Here is a 15778-nt window from a genome sequence, read left to right as displayed (position 1 = left end):
CACGAGCTTGGGCCCTGTGTGCAAACAACCTGACTCGCACACTAAACTCTTTCTTTCTTTCACCAATAAATCAGGGGAAAGCGCGAACGCAGTCCCCCACTACCAGAAATAATGCAGTCGAGAATCCCGCATTTGGGGACATCGCAGGGGTCAGCAAATCCGATGTGCAATGGATGAGCCTCACCCTGGGAGCTCTGCCTTGCTGATCACAGATGCTCCCCTGCCAGGTAAGTATGAGTTGCGAGCCAGAGGGCAGGGCTTGGGCCTGTTCTGGAAGCCCCGCTAAGCGAGGGTGAGAAGGCCGGCCCTGACCCAGCCCCAGCCCTCCCGGAAGCCCTGAGCGTCTGCGGAGCTGCCTGTCCCACGTGCAGGGGGAAGCTCCGGCAGGCAGAGCCCAGTAGAAGAGGCACATTGTGGCACAGTTCATGTCTCCCACCAGGCCCTGCTCGGCCTGAGATTTGCATAAATTCGGACCTGGCTGCCAGCCAGCAGGCCCAGTCGGAAAGCGAGCAGGCCTGGCGCAGTGGGCCCACTGGCCCGTCGGCCCCAGGCGGGTCCATGGCCCTCCTGAGCCGACAGGTCACCCCGCTTAACAAGAGCGTCTCGGGTGGGGTGCCCCCCGCCAGGACACGGCAAGGCCGTGAAGGCAAGGCCCGATCGTGCCCGATCCGGTGCTCGGACGGGGCGGGCGGCAGCGGCGGCCGGGAGCCAGTCTCACCCCTGCCCCCAAAACCCCAGGAGCTGGCTGGGCCTTCCTTAGGTTGGAGGGCCTGGGCGCGAAAGCAGAGCCCGGGCAGGGCAGGCTGGCTTCAAGAACTACCGGGGCACCTGATATCATGGGGCGCACAAGTCTGGGGTTAGGCACCTGTGCACTTCACCCCTCCAGTGAATGCTGGCCCTCTTGACCGCAGCAACATTCAGGGGCCCAACCTACACATGACACACATGACTTTCACATTTTTTTATTTCACCAATCCATCAGGCCTGTGGACCCCTGAACGGCCCAGGGCTGGCCCTCTTGACTGCAGCAAAATAAACTCTGCTGCACGAGCTTGGGCCCTGTGTGCAAACAACCTGACTCGCACACTAAACTCTTTCTTTCTTTCACCAATAAATCAGGGGAAAGCGCGAACGCAGTCCCCCACTACCAGAAATAATGCAGTCGAGAATCCCGCATTTGGGGACATCGCAGGGGTCAGCAAATCCGATGTGCAATGGAGGAGTCTCACCCTGGGAGCTCTGCCTTGCTGATCACAGATGCTCCCCTGCCAGGTAAGTATGAGTTGCGAGCCAGAGGGCAGGGCTTGGGCCTGTTCTGGAAGCCCCGCTAAGCGAGGGTGAGAAGGCCGGCCCTGACCCAGCCCCAGCCCTCCCGGAAGCCCTGAGCGTCTGCGGAGCTGCCTGTCCCACGTGCAGGGGGAAGCTCCGGCAGGCAGAGCCCAGCAGAAGAGGCACATTGTGGCACAGTTCATGTCTCCCACCAGGCCCTGCTCGGCCTGAGATTTGCATAAATTCGGACCTGGCTGCCAGCCAGCAGGCCCAGTCGGAAAGCGAGCAGGCCTGGCGCAGTGGGCCCACTGGCCCGTCGGCCCCAGGCGGGTCCATGGCCCTCCTGAGCCGACAGGTCACCCCGCTTAACAAGAGCGTCTCGGGTGGGGTGCCCCCCGCCAGGACACGGCAAGGCCGTGAAGGCAAGGCCCGATCGTGCCCGATCGGTGCTCGGACGGGGCGGGCGGCAGCGGCGGCCGGGAGCCAGTCTCACCCCTGCCCCCAAAACCCCAGGAGCTGGCTGGGCCTTCCTTAGGTTGGAGGGCCTGGGCGCGAAAGCAGAGCCCGGGCAGGGCAGGCTGGCTTCAAGAACTACCGGGGCACCTGATATCATGGGGCGCACAAGTCTGGGGTTAGGCACCTGTGCACTTCACCCCTCCAGTGAATGCTGGCCCTCTTGACCGCAGCAACATTCAGGGGCCCAACCTACACATGACACACATGACTTTCACATTTTTTTATTTCACCAATCCATCAGGCCTGTGGACCCCTGAACGGCCCAGGGCTGGCCCTCTTGACTGCAGCAAAATAAACTCTGCTGCACGAGCTTGGGCCCTGTGTGCAAACAACCTGACTCGCACACTAAACTCTTTCTTTCTTTCACCAATAAATCAGGGGAAAGCGCGAACGCAGTCCCCCACTACCAGAAATAATGCAGTCGAGAATCCCGCATTTGGGGACATCGCAGGGGTCAGCAAATCCGATGTGCAATGGAGGAGTCTCACCCTGGGAGCTCTGCCTTGCTGATCACAGATGCTCCCCTGCCAGGTAAGTATGAGTTGCGAGCCAGAGGGCAGGGCTTGGGCCTGTTCTGGAAGCCCCGCTAAGCGAGGGTGAGAAGGCCGGCCCTGACCCAGCCCCAGCCCTCCCGGAAGCCCTGAGCGTCTGCGGAGCTGCCTGTCCCACGTGCAGGGGGAAGCTCCGGCAGGCAGAGCCCAGCAGAAGAGGCACATTGTGGCACAGTTCATGTCTCCCACCAGGCCCTGCTCGGCCTGAGATTTGCATAAATTCGGACCTGGCTGCCAGCCAGCAGGCCCAGTCGGAAAGCGAGCAGGCCTGGCGCAGTGGGCCCACTGGCCCGTCGGCCCCAGGCGGGTCCATGGCCCTCCTGAGCCGACAGGTCACCCCGCTTAACAAGAGCGTCTCGGGTGGGGTGCCCCCCGCCAGGACACGGCAAGGCCCGATCGTGCCCGATCGGTGCTCGGACGGGGCGGGCGGCAGCGGCGGCCGGGAGCCAGTTTCACCCCTGCCCCCAAAACCCCAGGAGCTGGCTGGGCCTTCCTTAGGTTGGAGGGCCTGGGCGCGAAAGCAGAGCCCGGGCAGGGCAGGCTGGCTTCAAGAACTACCGGGGCACCTGATATCATGGGGCGCACAAGTCTGGGGTTAGGCACCTGTGCACTTCACCCCTCCAGTGAATGCTGGCCCTCTTGACCGCAGCAACATTCAGGGGCCCAACCTACACATGACACACATGACTTTCACATTTTTTTATTTCACCAATCCATCAGGCCTGTGGACCCCTGAACGGCCCAGGGCTGGCCCTCTTGACTGCAGCAAAATAAACTCTGCTGCACGAGCTTGGGCCCTGTGTGCAAACAACCTGACTCGCACACTAAACTCTTTCTTTCTTTCACCAATAAATCAGGGGAAAGCGCGAACGCAGTCCCCCACTACCAGAAATAATACAGTCGAGAATCCCGCATTTGGGGACATCGCAGGGGTCAGCAAATCCGATGTGCAATGGATGAGCCTCACCCTGGGAGCTCTGCCTTGCTGATCACAGATGCTCCCCTGCCAGGTAAGTATGAGTTGCGAGCCAGAGGGCAGGGCTTGGGCCTGTTCTGGAAGCCCCGCTAAGCGAGGGTGAGAAGGCCGGCCCTGACCCAGCCCCAGCCCTCCCGGAAGCCCTGAGCGTCTGCGGAGCTGCCTGTCCCACGTGCAGGGGGAAGCTCCGGCAGGCAGAGCCCAGCAGAAGAGGCACATTGTGGCACAGTTCATGTCTCCCACCAGGCCCTGCTCGGCCTGAGATTTGCATAAATTCGGACCTGGCTGCCAGCCAGCAGGCCCAGTCGGAAAGCGAGCAGGCCTGGCGCAGTGGGCCCACTGGCCCGTCGGCCCCAGGCGGGTCCATGGCCCTCCTGAGCCGACAGGTCACCCCGCTTAACAAGAGCGTCTCGGGTGGGGTGCCCCCCGCCAGGACACGGCAAGGCCCGATCGTGCCCGATCGGTGCTCGGACGGGGCGGGCGGCAGCGGCGGCCGGGAGCCAGTTTCACCCCTGCCCCCAAAACCCCAGGAGCTGGCTGGGCCTTCCTTAGGTTGGAGGGCCTGGGCGCGAAAGCAGAGCCCGGGCAGGGCAGGCTGGCTTCAAGAACTACCGGGGCACCTGATATCATGGGGCGCACAAGTCTGGGGTTAGGCACCTGTGCACTTCACCCCTCCAGTGAATGCTGGCCCTCTTGACCGCAGCAACATTCAGGGGCCCAACCTACACATGACACACATGACTTTCACATTTTTTTATTTCACCAATCCATCAGGCCTGTGGACCCCTGAACGGCCCAGGGCTGGCCCTCTTGACTGCAGCAAAATAAACTCTGCTGCACGAGCTTGGGCCCTGTGTGCAAACAACCTGACTCGCACACTAAACTCTTTCTTTCTTTCACCAATAAATCAGGGGAAAGCGCGAACGCAGTCCCCCACTACCAGAAATAATGCAGTCGAGAATCCCGCATTTGGGGACATCGCAGGGGTCAGCAAATCCGATGTGCAATGGATGAGCCTCACCCTGGGAGCTCTGCCTTGCTGATCACAGATGCTCCCCTGCCAGGTAAGTATGAGTTGCGAGCCAGAGGGCAGGGCTTGGGCCTGTTCTGGAAGCCCCGCTAAGCGAGGGTGAGAAGGCCGGCCCTGACCCAGCCCCAGCCCTCCCGGAAGCCCTGAGCGTCTGCGGAGCTGCCTGTCCCACGTGCAGGGGGAAGCTCCGGCAGGCAGAGCCCAGCAGAAGAGGCACATTGTGGCACAGTTCATGTCTCCCACCAGGCCCTGCTCGGCCTGAGATTTGCATAAATTCGGACCTGGCTGCCAGCCAGCAGGCCCAGTCGGAAAGCGAGCAGGCCTGGCGCAGTGGGCCCACTGGCCCGTCGGCCCCAGGCGGGTCCATGGCCCTCCTGAGCCGACAGGTCACCCCGCTTAACAAGAGCGTCTCGGGTGGGGTGCCCCCCGCCAGGACACGGCAAGGCCGTGAAGGCAAGGCCCGATCGTGCCCGATCGGTGCTCGGACGGGGCGGGCGGCAGCGGCGGCCGGGAGCCAGTCTCACCCCTGCCACCAAAACCCCAGGAGCTGGCTGGGCCTTCCTTAGGTTGGAGGGCCTGGGCGCGAAAGCAGAGCCCGGGCAGGGCAGGCTGGCTTCAAGAACTACCGGGGCACCTGATATCATGGGGCGCACAAGTCTGGGGTTAGGCACCTGTGCACTTCACCCCTCCAGTGAATGCTGGCCCTCTTGACCGCAGCAACATTCAGGGGCCCAACCTACACATGACACACATGACTTTCACATTTTTTTATTTCACCAATCCATCAGGCCTGTGGACCCCTGAACGGCCCAGGGCTGGCCCTCTTGACTGCAGCAAAATAAACTCTGCTGCACGAGCTTGGGCCCTGTGTGCAAACAACCTGACTCGCACACTAAACTCTTTCTTTCTTTCACCAATAAATCAGGGGAAAGCGCGAACGCAGTCCCCCACTACCAGAAATAATGCAGTCGAGAATCCCGCATTTGGGGACATCGCAGGGGTCAGCAAATCCGATGTGCAATGGAGGAGTCTCACCCTGGGAGCTCTGCCTTGCTGATCACAGATGCTCCCCTGCCAGGTAAGTATGAGTTGCGAGCCAGAGGGCAGGGCTTGGGCCTGTTCTGGAAGCCCCGCTAAGCGAGGGTGAGAAGGCCGGCCCTGACCCAGCCCCAGCCCTCCCGGAAGCCCTGAGCGTCTGCGGAGCTGCCTGTCCCACGTGCAGGGGGAAGCTCCGGCAGGCAGAGCCCAGCAGAAGAGGCACATTGTGGCACAGTTCATGTCTCCCACCAGGCCCTGCTCGGCCTGAGATTTGCATAAATTCGGACCTGGCTGCCAGCCAGCAGGCCCAGTCGGAAAGCGAGCAGGCCTGGCGCAGTGGGCCCACTGGCCCGTCGGCCCCAGGCGGGTCCATGGCCCTCCTGAGCCGACAGGTCACCCCGCTTAACAAGAGCGTCTCGGGTGGGGTGCCCCCCGCCAGGACACGGCAAGGCCGTGAAGGCAAGGCCCGATCGGTGCTCGGACGGGGCGGGCGGCAGCGGCGGCCGGGAGCCAGTCTCACCCCTGCCCCCAAAACCCCAGGAGCTGGCCGGGCCTTCCTTAGGTTGGAGGGCCTGGGCGCGAAAGCAGAGCCCGGGCAGGGCAGGCTGGCTTCAAGAACTACCGGGGCACCTGATATCATGGGGCGCACAAGTCTGGGGTTAGGCACCTGTGCACTTCACCCCTCCAGTGAATGCTGGCCCTCTTGACCGCAGCAACATTCAGGGGCCCAACCTACACATGACACACATGACTTTCACATTTTTTTATTTCACCAATCCATCAGGCCTGTGGACCCCTGAACGGCCCAGGGCTGGCCCTCTTGACTGCAGCAAAATAAACTCTGCTGCACGAGCTTGGGCCCTGTGAGCAAACAACCTGACTCGCACACTAAACTCTTTCTTTCTTTCACCAATAAATCAGGGGAAAGCGCGAACGCAGTCCCCCACTACCAGAAATAATGCAGTCGAGAATCCCGCATTTGGGGACATCGCAGGGGTCAGCAAATCCGATGTGCAATGGATGAGCCTCACCCTGGGAGCTCTGCCTTGCTGATCACAGATGCTCCCCTGCCAGGTAAGTATGAGTTGCGAGCCAGAGGGCAGGGCTTGGGCCTGTTCTGGAAGCCCCGCTAAGCGAGGGTGAGAAGGCCGGCCCTGACCCAGCCCCAGCCCTCCCGGAAGCCCTGAGCGTCTGCGGAGCTGCCTGTCCCACGTGCAGGGGGAAGCTCCGGCAGGCAGAGCCCAGCAGAAGAGGCACATTGTGGCACAGTTCATGTCTCCCACCAGGCCCTGCTCGGCCTGAGATTTGCATAAATTCGGACCTGGCTGCCAGCCAGCAGGCCCAGTCGGAAAGCGAGCAGGCCTGGCGCAGTGGGCCCACTGGCCCGTCGGCCCCAGGCGGGTCCATGGCCCTCCTGAGCCGACAGGTCACCCCGCTTAACAAGAGCGTCTCGGGTGGGGTGCCCCCCGCCAGGACACAGCAAGGCCCGATCGTGCCCGATCGGTGCTCGGACGGGGCGGGCGGCAGCGGCGGCCGGGAGCCAGTTTCACCCCTGCCCCCAAAACCCCAGGAGCTGGCTGGGCCTTCCTTAGGTTGGAGGGCCTGGGCGCGAAAGCAGAGCCCGGGCAGGGCAGGCTGGCTTCAAGAACTACCGGGGCACCTGATATCATGGGGCGCACAAGTCTGGGGTTAGGCACCTGTGCACTTCACCCCTCCAGTGAATGCTGGCCCTCTTGACCGCAGCAACATTCAGGGGCCCAACCTACACATGACACACATGACTTTCACATTTTTTTATTTCACCAATCCATCAGGCCTGTGGACCCCTGAACGGCCCAGGGCTGGCCCTCTTGACTGCAGCAAAATAAACTCTGCTGCACGAGCTTGGGCCCTGTGTGCAAACAACCTGACTCGCACACTAAACTCTTTCTTTCTTTCACCAATAAATCAGGGGAAAGCGCGAACGCAGTCCCCCACTACCAGAAATAATACAGTCGAGAATCCCGCATTTGGGGACATCGCAGGGGTCAGCAAATCCGATGTGCAATGGATGAGCCTCACCCTGGGAGCTCTGCCTTGCTGATCACAGATGCTCCCCTGCCAGGTAAGTATGAGTTGCGAGCCAGAGGGCAGGGCTTGGGCCTGTTCTGGAAGCCCCGCTAAGCGAGGGTGAGAAGGCCGGCCCTGACCCAGCCCCAGCCCTCCCGGAAGCCCTGAGCGTCTGCGGAGCTGCCTGTCCCACGTGCAGGGGGAAGCTCCGGCAGGCAGAGCCCAGCAGAAGAGGCACATTGTGGCACAGTTCATGTCTCCCACCAGGCCCTGCTCGGCCTGAGATTTGCATAAATTCGGACCTGGCTGCCAGCCAGCAGGCCCAGTCGGAAAGCGAGCAGGCCTGGCGCAGTGGGCCCACTGGCCCGTCGGCCCCAGGCGGGTCCATGGCCCTCCTGAGCCGACAGGTCACCCCGCTTAACAAGAGCGTCTCGGGTGGGGTGCCCCCCGCCAGGACACGGCAAGGCCCGATCGTGCCCGATCGGTGCTCGGACGGGGCGGGCGGCAGCGGCGGCCGGGAGCCAGTTTCACCCCTGCCCCCAAAACCCCAGGAGCTGGCTGGGCCTTCCTTAGGTTGGAGGGCCTGGGCGCGAAAGCAGAGCCCGGGCAGGGCAGGCTGGCTTCAAGAACTACCGGGGCACCTGATATCATGGGGCGCACAAGTCTGGGGTTAGGCACCTGTGCACTTCACCCCTCCAGTGAATGCTGGCCCTCTTGACCGCAGCAACATTCAGGGGCCCAACCTACACATGACACACATGACTTTCACATTTTTTTATTTCACCAATCCATCAGGCCTGTGGACCCCTGAACGGCCCAGGGCTGGCCCTCTTGACTGCAGCAAAATAAACTCTGCTGCACGAGCTTGGGCCCTGTGTGCAAACAACCTGACTCGCACACTAAACTCTTTCTTTCTTTCACCAATAAATCAGGGGAAAGCGCGAACGCAGTCCCCCACTACCAGAAATAATGCAGTCGAGAATCCCGCATTTGGGGACATCGCAGGGGTCAGCAAATCCGATGTGCAATGGATGAGCCTCACCCTGGGAGCTCTGCCTTGCTGATCACAGATGCTCCCCTGCCAGGTAAGTATGAGTTGCGAGCCAGAGGGCAGGGCTTGGGCCTGTTCTGGAAGCCCCGCTAAGCGAGGGTGAGAAGGCCGGCCCTGACCCAGCCCCAGCCCTCCCGGAAGCCCTGAGCGTCTGCGGAGCTGCCTGTCCCACGTGCAGGGGGAAGCTCCGGCAGGCAGAGCCCAGCAGAAGAGGCACATTGTGGCACAGTTCATGTCTCCCACCAGGCCCTGCTCGGCCTGAGATTTGCATAAATTCGGACCTGGCTGCCAGCCAGCAGGCCCAGTCGGAAAGCGAGCAGGCCTGGCGCAGTGGGCCCACTGGCCCGTCGGCCCCAGGCGGGTCCATGGCCCTCCTGAGCCGACAGGTCACCCCGCTTAACAAGAGCGTCTCGGGTGGGGTGCCCCCCGCCAGGACACGGCAAGGCCGTGAAGGCAAGGCCCGATCGGTGCTCGGACGGGGCGGGCGGCAGCGGCGGCCGGGAGCCAGTCTCACCCCTGCCCCCAAAACCCCAGGAGCTGGCTGGGCCTTCCTTAGGTTGGAGGGCCTGGGCGCGAAAGCAGAGCCCGGGCAGGGCAGGCTGGCTTCAAGAACTACCGGGGCACCTGATATCATGGGGCGCACAAGTCTGGGGTTAGGCACCTGTGCACTTCACCCCTCCAGTGAATGCTGGCCCTCTTGACCGCAGCAACATTCAGGGGCCCAACCTACACATGACACACATGACTTTCACATTTTTTTATTTCACCAATCCATCAGGCCTGTGGACCCCTGAACGGCCCAGGGCTGGCCCTCTTGACTGCAGCAAAATAAACTCTGCTGCACGAGCTTGGGCCCTGTGTGCAAACAACCTGACTCGCACACTAAACTCTTTCTTTCTTTCACCAATAAATCAGGGGAAAGCGCGAACGCAGTCCCCCACTACCAGAAATAATGCAGTCGAGAATCCCGCATTTGGGGACATCGCAGGGGTCAGCAAATCCGATGTGCAATGGAGGAGTCTCACCCTGGGAGCTCTGCCTTGCTGATCACAGATGCTCCCCTGCCAGGTAAGTATGAGTTGCGAGCCAGAGGGCAGGGCTTGGGCCTGTTCTGGAAGCCCCGCTAAGCGAGGGTGAGAAGGCCGGCCCTGACCCAGCCCCAGCCCTCCCGGAAGCCCTGAGCGTCTGCGGAGCTGCCTGTCCCACGTGCAGGGGGAAGCTCCGGCAGGCAGAGCCCAGCAGAAGAGGCACATTGTGGCACAGTTCATGTCTCCCACCAGGCCCTGCTCGGCCTGAGATTTGCATAAATTCGGACCTGGCTGCCAGCCAGCAGGCCCAGTCGGAAAGCGAGCAGGCCTGGCGCAGTGGGCCCACTGGCCCGTCGGCCCCAGGCGGGTCCATGGCCCTCCTGAGCCGACAGGTCACCCCGCTTAACAAGAGCGTCTCGGGTGGGGTGCCCCCCGCCAGGACACGGCAAGGCCGTGAAGGCAAGGCCCGATCGGTGCTCGGACGGGGCGGGCGGCAGCGGCGGCCGGGAGCCAGTCTCACCCCTGCCCCCAAAACCCCAGGAGCTGGCCGGGCCTTCCTTAGGTTGGAGGGCCTGGGCGCGAAAGCAGAGCCCGGGCAGGGCAGGCTGGCTTCAAGAACTACCGGGGCACCTGATATCATGGGGCGCACAAGTCTGGGGTTAGGCACCTGTGCACTTCACCCCTCCAGTGAATGCTGGCCCTCTTGACCGCAGCAACATTCAGGGGCCCAACCTACACATGACACACATGACTTTCACATTTTTTTATTTCACCAATCCATCAGGCCTGTGGACCCCTGAACGGCCCAGGGCTGGCCCTCTTGACTGCAGCAAAATAAACTCTGCTGCACGAGCTTGGGCCCTGTGAGCAAACAACCTGACTCGCACACTAAACTCTTTCTTTCTTTCACCAATAAATCAGGGGAAAGCGCGAACGCAGTCCCCCACTACCAGAAATAATGCAGTCGAGAATCCCGCATTTGGGGACATCGCAGGGGTCAGCAAATCCGATGTGCAATGGATGAGCCTCACCCTGGGAGCTCTGCCTTGCTGATCACAGATGCTCCCCTGCCAGGTAAGTATGAGTTGCGAGCCAGAGGGCAGGGCTTGGGCCTGTTCTGGAAGCCCCGCTAAGCGAGGGTGAGAAGGCCGGCCCTGACCCAGCCCCAGCCCTCCCGGAAGCCCTGAGCGTCTGCGGAGCTGCCTGTCCCACGTGCAGGGGGAAGCTCCGGCAGGCAGAGCCCAGCAGAAGAGGCACATTGTGGCACAGTTCATGTCTCCCACCAGGCCCTGCTCGGCCTGAGATTTGCATAAATTCGGACCTGGCTGCCAGCCAGCAGGCCCAGTCGGAAAGCGAGCAGGCCTGGCGCAGTGGGCCCACTGGCCCGTCGGCCCCAGGCGGGTCCATGGCCCTCCTGAGCCGACAGGTCACCCCGCTTAACAAGAGCGTCTCGGGTGGGGTGCCCCCCGCCAGGACACAGCAAGGCCCGATCGTGCCCGATCGGTGCTCGGACGGGGCGGGCGGCAGCGGCGGCCGGGAGCCAGTTTCACCCCTGCATCCAAAACCCCAGGAGCTGGCTGGGCCTTCCTTAGGTTGGAGGGCCTGGGCGCGAAAGCAGAGCCCGGGCAGGGCAGGCTGGCTTCAAGAACTACCGGGGCACCTGATATCATGGGGCGCACAAGTCTGGGGTTAGGCACCTGTGCACTTCACCCCTCCAGTGAATGCTGGCCCTCTTGACCGCAGCAACATTCAGGGGCCCAACCTACACATGACACACATGACTTTCACATTTTTTTATTTCACCAATCCATCAGGCCTGTGGACCCCTGAACGGCCCAGGGCTGGCCCTCTTGACTGCAGCAAAATAAACTCTGCTGCACGAGCTTGGGCCCTGTGTGCAAACAACCTGACTCGCACACTAAACTCTTTCTTTCTTTCACCAATAAATCAGGGGAAAGCGCGAACGCAGTCCCCCACTACCAGAAATAATACAGTCGAGAATCCCGCATTTGGGGACATCGCAGGGGTCAGCAAATCCGATGTGCAATGGATGAGCCTCACCCTGGGAGCTCTGCCTTGCTGATCACAGATGCTCCCCTGCCAGGTAAGTATGAGTTGCGAGCCAGAGGGCAGGGCTTGGGCCTGTTCTGGAAGCCCCGCTAAGCGAGGGTGAGAAGGCCGGCCCTGACCCAGCCCCAGCCCTCCCGGAAGCCCTGAGCGTCTGCGGAGCTGCCTGTCCCACGTGCAGGGGGAAGCTCCGGCAGGCAGAGCCCAGCAGAAGAGGCACATTGTGGCACAGTTCATGTCTCCCACCAGGCCCTGCTCGGCCTGAGATTTGCATAAATTCGGACCTGGCTGCCAGCCAGCAGGCCCAGTCGGAAAGCGAGCAGGCCTGGCGCAGTGGGCCCACTGGCCCGTCGGCCCCAGGCGGGTCCATGGCCCTCCTGAGCCGACAGGTCACCCCGCTTAACAAGAGCGTCTCGGGTGGGGTGCCCCCCGCCAGGACACGGCAAGGCCCGATCGTGCCCGATCGGTGCTCGGACGGGGCGGGCGGCAGCGGCGGCCGGGAGCCAGTTTCACCCCTGCCCCCAAAACCCCAGGAGCTGGCTGGGCCTTCCTTAGGTTGGAGGGCCTGGGCGCGAAAGCAGAGCCCGGGCAGGGCAGGCTGGCTTCAAGAACTACCGGGGCACCTGATATCATGGGGCGCACAAGTCTGGGGTTAGGCACCTGTGCACTTCACCCCTCCAGTGAATGCTGGCCCTCTTGACCGCAGCAACATTCAGGGGCCCAACCTACACATGACACACATGACTTTCACATTTTTTTATTTCACCAATCCATCAGGCCTGTGGACCCCTGAACGGCCCAGGGCTGGCCCTCTTGACTGCAGCAAAATAAACTCTGCTGCACGAGCTTGGGCCCTGTGTGCAAACAACCTGACTCGCACACTAAACTCTTTCTTTCTTTCACCAATAAATCAGGGGAAAGCGCGAACGCAGTCCCCCACTACCAGAAATAATGCAGTCGAGAATCCCGCATTTGGGGACATCGCAGGGGTCAGCAAATCCGATGTGCAATGGATGAGCCTCACCCTGGGAGCTCTGCCTTGCTGATCACAGATGCTCCCCTGCCAGGTAAGTATGAGTTGCGAGCCAGAGGGCAGGGCTTGGGCCTGTTCTGGAAGCCCCGCTAAGCGAGGGTGAGAAGGCCGGCCCTGACCCAGCCCCAGCCCTCCCGGAAGCCCTGAGCGTCTGCGGAGCTGCCTGTCCCACGTGCAGGGGGAAGCTCCGGCAGGCAGAGCCCAGCAGAAGAGGCACATTGTGGCACAGTTCATGTCTCCCACCAGGCCCTGCTCGGCCTGAGATTTGCATAAATTCGGACCTGGCTGCCAGCCAGCAGGCCCAGTCGGAAAGCGAGCAGGCCTGGCGCAGTGGGCCCACTGGCCCGTCGGCCCCAGGCGGGTCCATGGCCCTCCTGAGCCGACAGGTCACCCCGCTTAACAAGAGCGTCTCGGGTGGGGTGCCCCCCGCCAGGACACGGCAAGGCCGTGAAGGCAAGGCCCGATCGGTGCTCGGACGGGGCGGGCGGCAGCGGCGGCCGGGAGCCAGTCTCACCCCTGCCCCCAAAACCCCAGGAGCTGGCTGGGCCTTCCTTAGGTTGGAGGGCCTGGGCGCGAAAGCAGAGCCCGGGCAGGGCAGGCTGGCTTCAAGAACTACCGGGGCACCTGATATCATGGGGCGCACAAGTCTGGGGTTAGGCACCTGTGCACTTCACCCCTCCAGTGAATGCTGGCCCTCTTGACCGCAGCAACATTCAGGGGCCCAACCTACACATGACACACATGACTTTCACATTTTTTTATTTCACCAATCCATCAGGCCTGTGGACCCCTGAACGGCCCAGGGCTGGCCCTCTTGACTGCAGCAAAATAAACTCTGCTGCACGAGCTTGGGCCCTGTGTGCAAACAACCTGACTCGCACACTAAACTCTTTCTTTCTTTCACCAATAAATCAGGGGAAAGCGCGAACGCAGTCCCCCACTACCAGAAATAATGCAGTCGAGAATCCCGCATTTGGGGACATCGCAGGGGTCAGCAAATCCGATGTGCAATGGAGGAGTCTCACCCTGGGAGCTCTGCCTTGCTGATCACAGATGCTCCCCTGCCAGGTAAGTATGAGTTGCGAGCCAGAGGGCAGGGCTTGGGCCTGTTCTGGAAGCCCCGCTAAGCGAGGGTGAGAAGGCCGGCCCTGACCCAGCCCCAGCCCTCCCGGAAGCCCTGAGCGTCTGCGGAGCTGCCTGTCCCACGTGCAGGGGGAAGCTCCGGCAGGCAGAGCCCAGCAGAAGAGGCACATTGTGGCACAGTTCATGTCTCCCACCAGGCCCTGCTCGGCCTGAGATTTGCATAAATTCGGACCTGGCTGCCAGCCAGCAGGCCCAGTCGGAAAGCGAGCAGGCCTGGCGCAGTGGGCCCACTGGCCCGTCGGCCCCAGGCGGGTCCATGGCCCTCCTGAGCCGACAGGTCACCCCGCTTAACAAGAGCGTCTCGGGTGGGGTGCCCCCCGCCAGGACACGGCAAGGCCGTGAAGGCAAGGCCCGATCGGTGCTCGGACGGGGCGGGCGGCAGCGGCGGCCGGGAGCCAGTCTCACCCCTGCCCCCAAAACCCCAGGAGCTGGCCGGGCCTTCCTTAGGTTGGAGGGCCTGGGCGCGAAAGCAGAGCCCGGGCAGGGCAGGCTGGCTTCAAGAACTACCGGGGCACCTGATATCATGGGGCGCACAAGTCTGGGGTTAGGCACCTGTGCACTTCACCCCTCCAGTGAATGCTGGCCCTCTTGACCGCAGCAACATTCAGGGGCCCAACCTACACATGACACACATGACTTTCACATTTTTTTATTTCACCAATCCATCAGGCCTGTGGACCCCTGAACGGCCCAGGGCTGGCCCTCTTGACTGCAGCAAAATAAACTCTGCTGCACGAGCTTGGGCCCTGTGAGCAAACAACCTGACTCGCACACTAAACTCTTTCTTTCTTTCACCAATAAATCAGGGGAAAGCGCGAACGCAGTCCCCCACTACCAGAAATAATGCAGTCGAGAATCCCGCATTTGGGGACATCGCAGGGGTCAGCAAATCCGATGTGCAATGGATGAGCCTCACCCTGGGAGCTCTGCCTTGCTGATCACAGATGCTCCCCTGCCAGGTAAGTATGAGTTGCGAGCCAGAGGGCAGGGCTTGGGCCTGTTCTGGAAGCCCCGCTAAGCGAGGGTGAGAAGGCCGGCCCTGACCCAGCCCCAGCCCTCCCGGAAGCCCTGAGCGTCTGCGGAGCTGCCTGTCCCACGTGCAGGGGGAAGCTCCGGCAGGCAGAGCCCAGCAGAAGAGGCACATTGTGGCACAGTTCATGTCTCCCACCAGGCCCTGCTCGGCCTGAGATTTGCATAAATTCGGACCTGGCTGCCAGCCAGCAGGCCCAGTCGGAAAGCGAGCAGGCCTGGCGCAGTGGGCCCACTGGCCCGTCGGCCCCAGGCGGGTCCATGGCCCTCCTGAGCCGACAGGTCACCCCGCTTAACAAGAGCGTCTCGGGTGGGGTGCCCCCCGCCAGGACACGGCAAGGCCCGATCGTGCCCGATCGGTGCTCGGACGGGGCGGGCGGCAGCGGCGGCCGGGAGCCAGTTTCACCCCTGCCCCCAAAACCCCAGGAGCTGGCTGGGCCTTCCTTAGGTTGGAGGGCCTGGGCGCGAAAGCAGAGCCCGGGCAGGGCAGGCTGGCTTCAAGAACTACCGGGGCACCTGATATCATGGGGCGCACAAGTCTGGGGTTAGGCACCTGTGCACTTCACCCCTCCAGTGAATGCTGGCCCTCTTGACCGCAGCAACATTCAGGGGCCCAACCTACACATGACACACATGACTTTCACATTTTTTTATTTCACCAATCCATCAGGCCTGTGGACCCCTGAACGGCCCAGGGCTGGCCCTCTTGACTGCAGCAAAATAAACTCTGCTGCACGAGCTTGGGCCCTGTGTGCAAACAACCTGACTCGCACACTAAACTCTTTCTTTCTTTCACCAATAAATCAGGGGAAAGCGCGAACGCAGTCCCCCACTACCAGAAATAATGCAGTCGAGAATCCCGCATTTGGGGACATCGCAGGGGTCAGCAAATCCGATGTGCAATGGATGAGCCTCACCCTGGGAGCTCTGCCTTGCTGATCACAGATGCTCCCCTGCCAGGTAAGTATGAGTTGCGAGCCAGAGGGCAGGGCTTGGGC

The 15778-nt window shown here is 62.0% G+C and overlaps 16 non-coding genes across 16 annotated transcripts; all 16 read right to left on the bottom strand.

Moving 5' to 3' along the window:
- Positions 1-71: 71 nt before the first annotated feature.
- LOC138558080 (U1 spliceosomal RNA) lies at positions 72-235 on the bottom strand. Its single transcript, XR_011298235.1, has one exon. It is a non-coding gene; the product is annotated as a U1 spliceosomal RNA (small nuclear RNA).
- Positions 236-1116: 881 nt separating this feature from the next.
- On the bottom strand, positions 1117-1280 carry LOC138558466 (U1 spliceosomal RNA). Its single transcript, XR_011298614.1, has one exon. It is a non-coding gene; the product is annotated as a U1 spliceosomal RNA (small nuclear RNA).
- An 880-nt stretch (positions 1281-2160) lies between these two features.
- LOC138558465 (U1 spliceosomal RNA) lies at positions 2161-2324 on the bottom strand. Its single transcript, XR_011298613.1, has one exon. It is a non-coding gene; the product is annotated as a U1 spliceosomal RNA (small nuclear RNA).
- An 866-nt stretch (positions 2325-3190) lies between these two features.
- LOC138558306 (U1 spliceosomal RNA) lies at positions 3191-3354 on the bottom strand. The gene has a single exon (XR_011298458.1). It is a non-coding gene; the product is annotated as a U1 spliceosomal RNA (small nuclear RNA).
- Positions 3355-4220: 866 nt separating this feature from the next.
- LOC138558079 (U1 spliceosomal RNA) lies at positions 4221-4384 on the bottom strand. The gene has a single exon (XR_011298234.1). It is a non-coding gene; the product is annotated as a U1 spliceosomal RNA (small nuclear RNA).
- Positions 4385-5264: 880 nt separating this feature from the next.
- Positions 5265-5428, bottom strand: LOC138558464 (U1 spliceosomal RNA). Its single transcript, XR_011298612.1, has one exon. It is a non-coding gene; the product is annotated as a U1 spliceosomal RNA (small nuclear RNA).
- Positions 5429-6298: 870 nt separating this feature from the next.
- On the bottom strand, positions 6299-6462 carry LOC138558078 (U1 spliceosomal RNA). The gene has a single exon (XR_011298233.1). It is a non-coding gene; the product is annotated as a U1 spliceosomal RNA (small nuclear RNA).
- An 866-nt stretch (positions 6463-7328) lies between these two features.
- On the bottom strand, positions 7329-7492 carry LOC138558305 (U1 spliceosomal RNA). Its single transcript, XR_011298457.1, has one exon. It is a non-coding gene; the product is annotated as a U1 spliceosomal RNA (small nuclear RNA).
- Positions 7493-8358: 866 nt separating this feature from the next.
- LOC138558077 (U1 spliceosomal RNA) lies at positions 8359-8522 on the bottom strand. Its single transcript, XR_011298232.1, has one exon. It is a non-coding gene; the product is annotated as a U1 spliceosomal RNA (small nuclear RNA).
- An 870-nt stretch (positions 8523-9392) lies between these two features.
- On the bottom strand, positions 9393-9556 carry LOC138558463 (U1 spliceosomal RNA). The gene has a single exon (XR_011298611.1). It is a non-coding gene; the product is annotated as a U1 spliceosomal RNA (small nuclear RNA).
- Positions 9557-10426: 870 nt separating this feature from the next.
- On the bottom strand, positions 10427-10590 carry LOC138558076 (U1 spliceosomal RNA). The gene has a single exon (XR_011298231.1). It is a non-coding gene; the product is annotated as a U1 spliceosomal RNA (small nuclear RNA).
- Positions 10591-11456: 866 nt separating this feature from the next.
- Positions 11457-11620, bottom strand: LOC138558304 (U1 spliceosomal RNA). The gene has a single exon (XR_011298456.1). It is a non-coding gene; the product is annotated as a U1 spliceosomal RNA (small nuclear RNA).
- An 866-nt stretch (positions 11621-12486) lies between these two features.
- LOC138558075 (U1 spliceosomal RNA) lies at positions 12487-12650 on the bottom strand. Its single transcript, XR_011298230.1, has one exon. It is a non-coding gene; the product is annotated as a U1 spliceosomal RNA (small nuclear RNA).
- Positions 12651-13520: 870 nt separating this feature from the next.
- On the bottom strand, positions 13521-13684 carry LOC138558462 (U1 spliceosomal RNA). The gene has a single exon (XR_011298610.1). It is a non-coding gene; the product is annotated as a U1 spliceosomal RNA (small nuclear RNA).
- Positions 13685-14554: 870 nt separating this feature from the next.
- Positions 14555-14718, bottom strand: LOC138558074 (U1 spliceosomal RNA). The gene has a single exon (XR_011298229.1). It is a non-coding gene; the product is annotated as a U1 spliceosomal RNA (small nuclear RNA).
- An 866-nt stretch (positions 14719-15584) lies between these two features.
- LOC138558073 (U1 spliceosomal RNA) lies at positions 15585-15748 on the bottom strand. The gene has a single exon (XR_011298228.1). It is a non-coding gene; the product is annotated as a U1 spliceosomal RNA (small nuclear RNA).
- Positions 15749-15778: the final 30 nt, after the last annotated feature.

Source organism: Ambystoma mexicanum, unplaced genomic scaffold (genome assembly GCF_040938575.1).
Source record: "Ambystoma mexicanum isolate Mex_15411 unplaced genomic scaffold, UKY_AmexF1_1 Mex_scaf34, whole genome shotgun sequence".
Taxonomy (NCBI): Eukaryota; Metazoa; Chordata; class Amphibia; order Caudata; family Ambystomatidae; genus Ambystoma; species Ambystoma mexicanum.
Note: the sequence above shows the minus strand (reverse complement) of the source record. Positions and strands in the feature narration are given on the sequence as shown.